Genomic DNA, 9,457 nt, shown 5'->3' with positions numbered 1-9,457 from the left:
TTCAAAATAATTTTTCAAATGTATTATTTTTTTATTTGAGCAAAGTTTTTCTTATCCGTCATTTGTGATTTCTTTTTAGAAAAAAAAGTGAGAGAAAAAAAAAATCAGATTTTGTATGAAACAAATGATGTATTTTATTTTTTAGCCGTGTCACCCAGACCCTGAGAGAGTTAATGAACGCCCGGCGGCGCCAGCGTTGACGAGGCTGAACAGAGAAACACCTAATTACATCCATCACCTCCTTTCAGCCACATCGATTTTACTGCAGTGATCAATCACAGCCGTCCTGGCTGTTTCAACCGCCTGTGTGGATTAAAAAAAAAGACGTTCTGAGGTTTTTACTTCAGGGAGTTTTCCTTCCAAGATCTTAGTGTTCAGGCTTTTATCTGCAATCTTGAACAGAGACTTCCTCTTCCTCCCCTCAGGAAACTGATTGCCAGTCAACAACAAATCTAATGCAGATGCAGCTTGGCTTCAACATTAAAACAAACAGATATACAAACATAGGGCATTCCAGTCCTACGCCCTTTACATCGTGACGGTGGAGCATGAATTTAGAGAATCAGAATTCATCTTTTAGGTCATTTGAAAATGTTTTTGGTGTAACAAGACGACAGGACAGGCATTGGAGTCTGCCACCAGCAGTTTGGTGATGGATTAATTCAGCAGCACCTACAGAGAAGTGGAGACAGATCTAAATATGGCTTTAGCTCTGACTGCAGGTAGGTGGAGAAAATGAATAGTATGTGATGTCAACATGTCATGATTGCCATAAAATCCAAAGAATCAACTGGGACCAGACTGGACGTTTTATTTTATTTTATTAACAAGTGACAACGAATGAACCAAGGATTTATTGATGACGTCATTATTTATAGTCTTACATAAAAGCAGATTTTATTGTAGGAAGATGTTGGCATTCATCTACAGTTCCAGTAAAAGTTTCCATCCACTCGTCATCTGCACGAATGTTTGATTATTTTTTGTTTTTTTGTGATAATTTGAACATCTGACCAGAACAAACTAACTAACCTATTAATGTACGAATGAACCAATGAACAAACCAAACCAACAAATGAACCAATTAGCGAATAAATTAATGGAACCAATGATCAAAACAAAGGATGTGCCCGTGAAGCAATAAGCCAAAAAATTAACCAATGAACGAATGAATGAACAAGACAAACCAACAAATGTACAAACCAACATACCAGTGAACCAACAAACCAAAAAATGAACCAATGAATGAACAAATGCACCAATTAAATGTTAAACTGTTAACAAAAATCACCCAACTTTTATGAACTGATCCACTTGCTATATTTACCAAAATTTTAGACAAAAAAAAAAAAACAAAACGTAGAAAATAGCAGAAAATGGCAAAAACAAAATTTCCAATCATACTGTCAGTTTCATTTACCATCAACAGTTGAAATTTATCAAAATAAATCAAAATTCTTATGATAAGAAATCTTTCACAATAAATCATAAGCGACAACATAAACGCGCACTTCTACAACACTTTGGAGCCTAACAAAAGAATCCAAATTCAACTTTAGCAGCAGAATTATAACAGCATCATTCAGGAGTTTATTACCGAGACCTGAATCTCCACTAAAGCTGCAACTTTAAAACTGCTTTCTGCACATTCAGGCCTCAATAAAGAGCTGTTGGTTGTGTTTTGCTCCCAACAGAGCTGGTTTAGTGTTGCAGACACAGTTTGAGCTGGATTATGCGTCCCTAATGAGAGGTGACATGAGACACTCCCTGCCCCCCTCCCACTTCAAGCTGCTCACCTTGTATCAGCATTTCCCTTTTCTTCCCATTTTAAAACACATTGAAAGGCTTACAGAACCAAAACACGGACTACAACTAGATCTACCTGAAAATTCATGACATAAGGACAGGATGCATTATTCAAATGACTCGCTGGGGCCCATCAATCATTAATGAGGATTTTCTCATCATGGTGAGAGAAAATGGAAGCTGGAAGTATCTTTATAACCTCAGAAATCAATTAGCTAAAAAGAAATAAACACAAAAAACCCACATCTTTAGTGTTCATTCATGAGCAGCTCATTCTGTTTAACATTGCTGGAGTGTAAATTAACAGTTTAGCTGCATCAACACCTGTAACATGACCTGTGAGATGTGGGCATTGTGTGCTTCGCAAAGCCAGCTGGACAGAAATAGTGAGTAATTATAGACGGTTTGACTCGGGAGATATTTGATACGATCAGATGTGCTCCAAAACGAGGTCATAAAACAGAGCAGCACAGGGAAACCAGAACTTTCGAACAAAGAGTGACCTCCAAAGCTGTGACGTGTCGATGCACACATCACCACACTGCAGGAGAGGACTGCAGGTGGATGGGAAAACGGTTCACACCGTTCCCTGAGGAAGCAGGATGACTGCAGAGATGGCAGTGGCTCCAAACAACTGAATCAGTTTCTCTTTAGGCTGATTACAGGCCCGACTAAAGGAGGCACGAAAAACTAAAAGAATCAGAAAAGACTCTAAATAAAAGGCTGAAACGATTAATCAAATTAATTGTGATTAATCAGATTAATCGTAATTAATCAACTATTGAAATAATCTAGCAAACTTGTTTTTTAATCAAATTACTTTGATTTTTAATCAGTTTAATTGTAATAGTGATAAATCAGATTAATCATGATCAATCATTAATTGTGATTAATAGTGATTAATCGCTTATTGAAATAAACTAATTTGTTTTTTAATCAAATTAGCTTGATTTTTAATCAGATTAATAACAGTTAATCAAATTAATCTGATTTATCATAATTAATCTAATTCATCTTGATTAACCAGAGTAATTATGATCAGTCATTGAAACAATCAACTATTTTTTTTAACCTTCATTTATTTATATTGTCTCACTGAGGTCTAAGAACTCATTTGCAAGACTGAACCGTTTTGATAAAACTAATATAGTAATCGATTAATCGTTCACTAAAGGATACACACTGAAATAAGAAGGCATTCAGAGCAGTAATTATGCCAAAACTGTACAAAGTACAGATACATTTTGGATTTAAGATAAAATAACGCCTTTGTGCATAAAAACGTTTTATCAAAAACTTCTCAAGTGACGTATTTTTAGTTTCAAGTGTGTCAAATTTACTACAGAAATGCTACTTTATTCATGTTAGGCAATAAAATGTTTGTTTTCTTATTTAAAAAAAGTAGTGGACTATTTATTTGAATCTTTTAATGTAATATTCTATAAAAACTCTTATGTGGTTTGAATGTGCCCATTTTTAAAATCAGATTAATTAATTACTCATCAGAATAATTGATGACTATAATCGTTAGTTGCAGACCTAAAATAGAGACAATGAAATGGTAAAATCTATTCAAATCTTCGATGACTCACAGAGAACAATTAACAATGCAAACTGCTCCTCTGCACAGTTCCCCTTTCAACGTCAACAGTCAGCTGGTCACGTTTAGCTCTGGAGGCCATGAAACAAAAACAAAAACATTGTTCTACCAATATTTTGTTTTTAGGATTTTTTGGATTAAAAATGACTGGATTCAGGGAATGAATCTCAGGAAACAATGACCTTGTTTTGTTCTCCATTCAACCAGAAAGAGAAAGGAGCATCCAAACCGAAGTCCAGCCGTTTCAGATACTCAGAGTTTACTTCCTTTCACTTCATATTTTTGAGGATGGAACTTCAACAATTGTAATCAACTAAAGATCAATGCAATAGCATTTAACCTGATCAACTAAGAACATTTCACAGAGGATCTGAAACAATGGCCGGGAGAGGATCCACAATTTCAGAGAGATTACTGCAGGATTATCACAGCCTGCATATGGCTCCTCACTATCTCAAGATAACCGCTCCTCAGATAAATCCCTTTAAAGGCCTATGCAAATATACTTTTATTTTATTAACATATGACAAACAAGAGAGCTCTGTAGTTCAGTGAGGGAAGCAGAAAAGGTCAGAGAAGAGTCCAAACTTTTTATTTCAGACCAGTACTGATGGAAATTGACATTAATGTTTGAAAATAATAAATAATAATAAAGAGTACTGATCAGTCCTCAATTCTCATCCAGAGCTGTAGGGCTCAAACTCACCATTATTCTAGTAAGTAAATGATCTTTTCTTTAAATGGCACATTCTGCAGATTTTTTTATTACATAATCTTTTTTTAATATGACATTAGAAATACAATAAAATACGCAAATAAACACTAAAAACGTATTATATAAAATGCAATACCATAAGGATGATCTAGTGATTATTTTTTAGATTAACTGATTAATGACTCAAAAGCAAAAGATTCTTAATAGATTTAGTTTTAAAAAATATGAAATGGCAAAAGATAAAACTATGCAACTTGAGTAGTTCTAGGTAAACATATTTAGAGAAAAGCTTTGTTTTTCAATTTTAAATGCAAAATGTATGTATTTTTAGAACAGTTTTGGCTTATTTTATATATATCTTAAGTTATTTGCTGTTTTTATCTCTTCAGTAATATACTAAAATAGTGTCTCATACCTAAAATAAATATTTAAGACAATTTTATTTATCTGTAAAAATCTCTCGATACTTGCAAACCAAGGGGCCAAACATAATTCTCCAGAGGGCCACAAATGGCCCCTGGGCCACACTTTGGACATCCCTTCATGAATTATTGCTCTGAATGCGCTGTTCATTCAGCCTTTCTTGAGTCTGTATACTCCAGTTAATTATTAATCAATTACTAAATTAGTTGACAATTATTTCAGTAACTGATTAATCACGATTAATCGTTTCAGTCGGAGTACTCCCCAGCCCTTCCTAAACATTTTTAGTTTTGTTGCGTCTTCCTCAGTCCCTCTCAGTCTTTCTCAAATGTCGTCAAACGACCTCTGACCTCTTTAGTCCTGCACAGTCTTCTTCAGTCTACCTCTCCAAGTCCCTTTTTGTCCCCATCAGAAAGGGTCAGTGGTCCCTCTCAGGACTCTCTAGCCTCCCTCTTCCGTCCTCCTCAACACTCTTCAGTTCCCCCCGGTCCAGTTCGTCCTGTCTCAGTCCTCCTGACACTTCCTCAGTTCTGTTCAGTCTTCCTCGGACCTCCTAAGTCCCCTTTCAGTGTAATTAGCAGCAGCTCCTCAGGAGCTAGCTTAGCCATTTGTGGCTTTAACTCTTCGGTGTTTTCCTTGAAGCGGAGGAACATCTGTTGAACAGAAACCGTTCGGATCGTATTTACCTGGAACTTCAGAGCTTCCTGTCCATAGTTTGTTCCCGGATCACTGCGCAGTTCAGTCCGGTCCAAGTTGTCTGATCAGCAGAGGAAGGGAGGAAAAAAAGCTGCTCAGCTCCTTCTTTCTCTAACTCTGCTCATTACGCTCCGATCGACGTCAGCCACCAAATTAAACCGTTAAAATGCGAAACCTTTTCCACTTCCGTCGACTTCCCCTCATTTCTGAGAATCTATCTCCACCTAAAACTGAACTAAAGCTTTATTTAGTCTCGGTTCGGCTCGGTATTTCCCCCACAACGCCTTGTTGGGTGGTTTTTACGGCCTATCCCGAAGCCAACGAGTCCAAGCTGGCTGAAATAAAATCACAGCTTCCGGTTGAGCGTTTCAAAATAAAACCTATTAGCCTTGAATAGTGGGCAACTATCTATGAACGCTAGCCAAATATTGAACATCTACAGCTAACCTTAATACATTTATAGTTTTGATACAGGTAATACATTTCAAATGTTAACGCATTAACATTTTTGTGTGCCTATTCTTAACTCCGGAAGTGAGATGAAAGATCCGCTACCTTGACAGCTTCTTTCGCTCTACTTGCAGAAAGGAACATAAGAACTCATAGCAGATTGGGCAATTTTTCATTTGCGAGCGCCCTCTAGCGATTCTTTACATAAATTAACAGTAAGTGGAGAAAAAAAGCGGAGCTATAAGACTAATTTATTAATTTAATTTACTAATTCATTCATAAACAAAATTTACCAGAGTGCTCAGAGATGTAACATATGTCTTATCATAAATTTTTACAGCACAATATTTTTACAATACAAGTCTGTCTGCTTATCAGAGAAAGACATTTAGGAAATTAAAGTGTGATGATGAGGCAATTATTGCTCGCATGTATTGCGTATAAAATATATAGTGATTTTATATTATTAAAAATCAAAATGAACACTTTCTACCTCATATAAATGTGACAGTAGCGATTTAATGTGTTAAAAACATTGTTTAACTGATTTATCTGCCCTTGCAGATTTTTTTTTGCATCCTGATGAGGGCGCCATAATACACCTAATGCACTGAAGTTCGATTTCTGCTAATCAATAGAGAAATCAAGATGGAGGTTTGTGGGTTAGTACTAGAAGTGGTTATTTAGTGTTTCTGTTGAAAACAACAGAAAATAACAAAACAATTCATTATTTCAGGTAAACAGAAATTTAATTAGTTTGTAACTTGCAGCAGCTTATGTAGAGATGCATGATTTTCTTGAATGGGAAGAATCTGATTTGCATGCTCAACAAATTGATGTTTTCTTATGATGAAGTGACAAATCATGCAATTATCACGTTTTATTGCTTTGCTGATTAGCATTGATGGACAGTCAACAATTAAACCATCCTCTTATTCTGTGTTACACTCAGGGTTTTATTTAAAGCCAAATTAGAAATCTAACATATTTTGTCCTTTTCCTGCAGCCACACAAACAAGACCACTGGTTCTGCCTTAATGAAGTTTTTCCTGTTATTTTAAGTGTTATTGGTTCATGGAAGTGACTCCTCCTCGGATGAGTGATGGGAACTTGTTAAAGTTGATCCTATCTGCTTATACCTCAGGGAACATGGAGGGGGGTTCTTGCAGAAACATTTCCTTTAAGTTAAAGACACGGACTGAGAGACGAAGCAGGAAGGATGTCTTCAGTCTTCAGGAGAGCCACACTGACCAGACTGCTCTTCATGAAAACTGTTCAGCAAAACCAAAGGGAAACCATCTACAGCAAACCGCCGAAGGAAAAGATCAGCCCAGAGGTAGGACTGACTATTTGAGCAAATCTGTTTGTAATAATGTTCTATGAATGTATGACAGCAAGTTAGGGCCATTCTAGACAGAAAAAATAAAATAAAAGGAGGAGTAATGTTCAGCCAAACTCAGAGATTCAGAGATTAATCTCTGAAATTTTCTGGATTTTTTTTTTTGTTGTTGTTGAAATTTCTGAACTTGAAAAGTTGAAATTTGCTATAAAAATATGAAATTTTGAGGTTAATTTCAGAAATGTTCCAAGATAAATAATACATTTAAGTAATGAATTAATTGTGAGAAAATAAATTGAGACTAATCTCAGAACTTTTCTGGAAAAAACTTGGAATTTTCTGAATGTCAAATGTTGAAAATTTATGAGAAAAAAAATCTGAAACTTTTAGATCAATCTCAGAAATTTTCTAGAGAAAACAAGGACATTTCTAAGCTCCAAAAGTGACAAATTTGTGAGAAAAGAAATCTAAAATTTTTTGATGAATCTCAAAAGTGATCTGAAATTTTGAGTTTCAAAAGCTGAATTTTTTTGTTTTACCTATGAAACACAGAAATGTCCATGTTTTTTCTAGAAAATTTCTGAGATTAGTCTGAATATTTCTCAGTTTTTTGGCAGTAACGTACTCCCTTTTTCTACCTAAATGAGTCCTAATCCTCTGTGGTAGAAATGTGATCAGTAATATTGTAGTTTTCATGTAAATTAACATGAAACATTGTTAAATTAACCACATTTTAAGATCCACTGGACCTTCAAACCTGTCTGAGGAGAGCAGAACCTCTTCTGAGTTACTTTAATGCGATGAACTCAAGCGAACACTGCGCTCTCCTCTGCAGAGTGGGGGAGATGTTTTATTCATTCTGCAGGCTTTGGCCTCTGAAAAGGGATCCAATGATACGACTGCAACACAGCAGCAAACATTTATGCCGCTATAAACCTGCTGATCTGTCCTCTGGGACCGACTTTTATAACCAGTTAGGAATACCAGAGCAGAGAGAGAAATTTCATGGAAGGACAGCATATAACTGTGTTTGTGGTTATGACTCACAGGTGTGAAGACAAACAGAAAAATATAAAATTTTACCAAGAATTTTGGTTGAAAATATATTAATACACTTAAAATAACTTACAGACAACTTTTCAGACGGCTATAGGAGCTTGTTTTAAGTCAATAATTCCTTAATATTGATGAAAAAGTTCTGGTTCCACTGGCAGATTATTTAACTTTTAGGAAAAATGTTTTGTTATAAGTGAAACAATCAGCCAGTGGAAGTATACTTAACAAAAATCAACATTAAGGAATAACTAGCTTAAAACAAGCTCCTATTTCTTGCTGAAAAATTATTTGTAAGTTAGTTTTGTCTCATTTCCAGTGTAATAAGATATTTGCACATCAAACTAAACCAAGTTACTTGGTTTACATGCTTTGCATGCTTTTTCTGAGACATTAAATCTCTATAAGTGACTTATATAACTACTATTATGCAATTTTAAATGTTTATCACATAAGAAATTGACAAAACCTTCAGATTATGTGTGTGCCTGCATTACAGCAGTCTGCCTTTGCCCTGTGTGTGTTTGGGGCGGCCCTGTTGGTGCCGGCTGGATGGATTCTGCATCATGTCCCAGAATACCGGCAGAGATCGACTCCTTGACATCCAGAGGAAACCAAATAAACGTCAAATGATTCTGATTTAAACAGACTCTCTGGTTAATCTGTGTTTCAAATCTGTCTCATTTTAAGTTACTGTTTCTCAGGACTTTTGTTTGTGAAAGTGGTTAAAAAATAAACTTCACTTACACAGATTCAGACAGAAGTTTGTTTAAGTTTTTTTATTTACGTTATGGAAATTTTGAGTTGTTTAATTTGACATTTAGTTGTGTCTAGTCCAAGTGTAGCTTCAGAAATCTAGAATGTAATTACAGATAGTCAGAAGAAACAGATTTTATTATAAAACTGCCTTCCATAAGTCACCAATTATTTTTCTTCTGTGTTTTTCTCAGGTTAAATGTTTTTTCATAACCTATGAATTTACTTTTCATTTGCTCCATAAATGTGTTTCATTTAACCCAATATCGAACATCTTTCCTGGATTACGTGGTTTTATTTTAAGCTTTACAGATTTCTGGATCATTTTAAATGTTTTTATGAGATGTAAGCAGAAAATCGTCATCATGCAGAGAAATAAAGATGTAAAAACATGAATTTATTTAATAAATTCAGACCTATCTGTCTGTCTGTCTGTCTGTCTGTCTGTCTGTCTGTTATTATACGTTATTTGTTGCTTCTTCCTTGCTGAGCGGCTTTTCAGGAAATGTAGAAGCAGGATTAATTTCTCTCATTGTTCCTTCATCATCTTCCTCTTTTTATTTGGTTTTTCAGCTTATAGACAGATTTCACACTAAAACCCATCTCAATTTTTTTTTTT

At 35.2% G+C, this 9,457-nt stretch overlaps 1 protein-coding gene and 1 long non-coding RNA gene across 2 annotated transcripts in view; one reads left to right on the top strand and one right to left on the bottom strand.

Moving 5' to 3' along the window:
- Positions 1 to 5,585, bottom strand: part of LOC106963342 (BTB/POZ domain-containing protein 7) — a 15,005-nt gene extending 9,420 nt beyond the window's left edge. Inside the window, exon 1 of the mRNA XM_015058208.1 lies at positions 5,231 to 5,585. The gene's annotated coding sequence lies outside the window, so the exon portion shown is untranslated. The remainder of the gene's footprint in view (positions 1 to 5,230) is intronic.
- On the top strand, positions 146 to 9,275 carry LOC106963343 (uncharacterized). The gene is made up of 3 exons (XR_001428175.1): positions 146 to 722; positions 6,835 to 7,026; positions 8,582 to 9,275. It is a non-coding gene; the product is annotated as an uncharacterized LOC106963343 (long non-coding RNA).
- Positions 9,276 to 9,457: the final 182 nt, after the last annotated feature.

The sequence above is a fragment of the Poecilia latipinna genome, unplaced genomic scaffold (genome assembly GCF_001443285.1).
Source record: "Poecilia latipinna isolate Pla-1442-1.1 unplaced genomic scaffold, P_latipinna-1.0 Scaffold1522, whole genome shotgun sequence".
Taxonomy (NCBI): Eukaryota; Metazoa; Chordata; class Actinopteri; order Cyprinodontiformes; family Poeciliidae; genus Poecilia; species Poecilia latipinna.
This window is presented reverse-complemented; position numbering and strand designations above follow the sequence as displayed.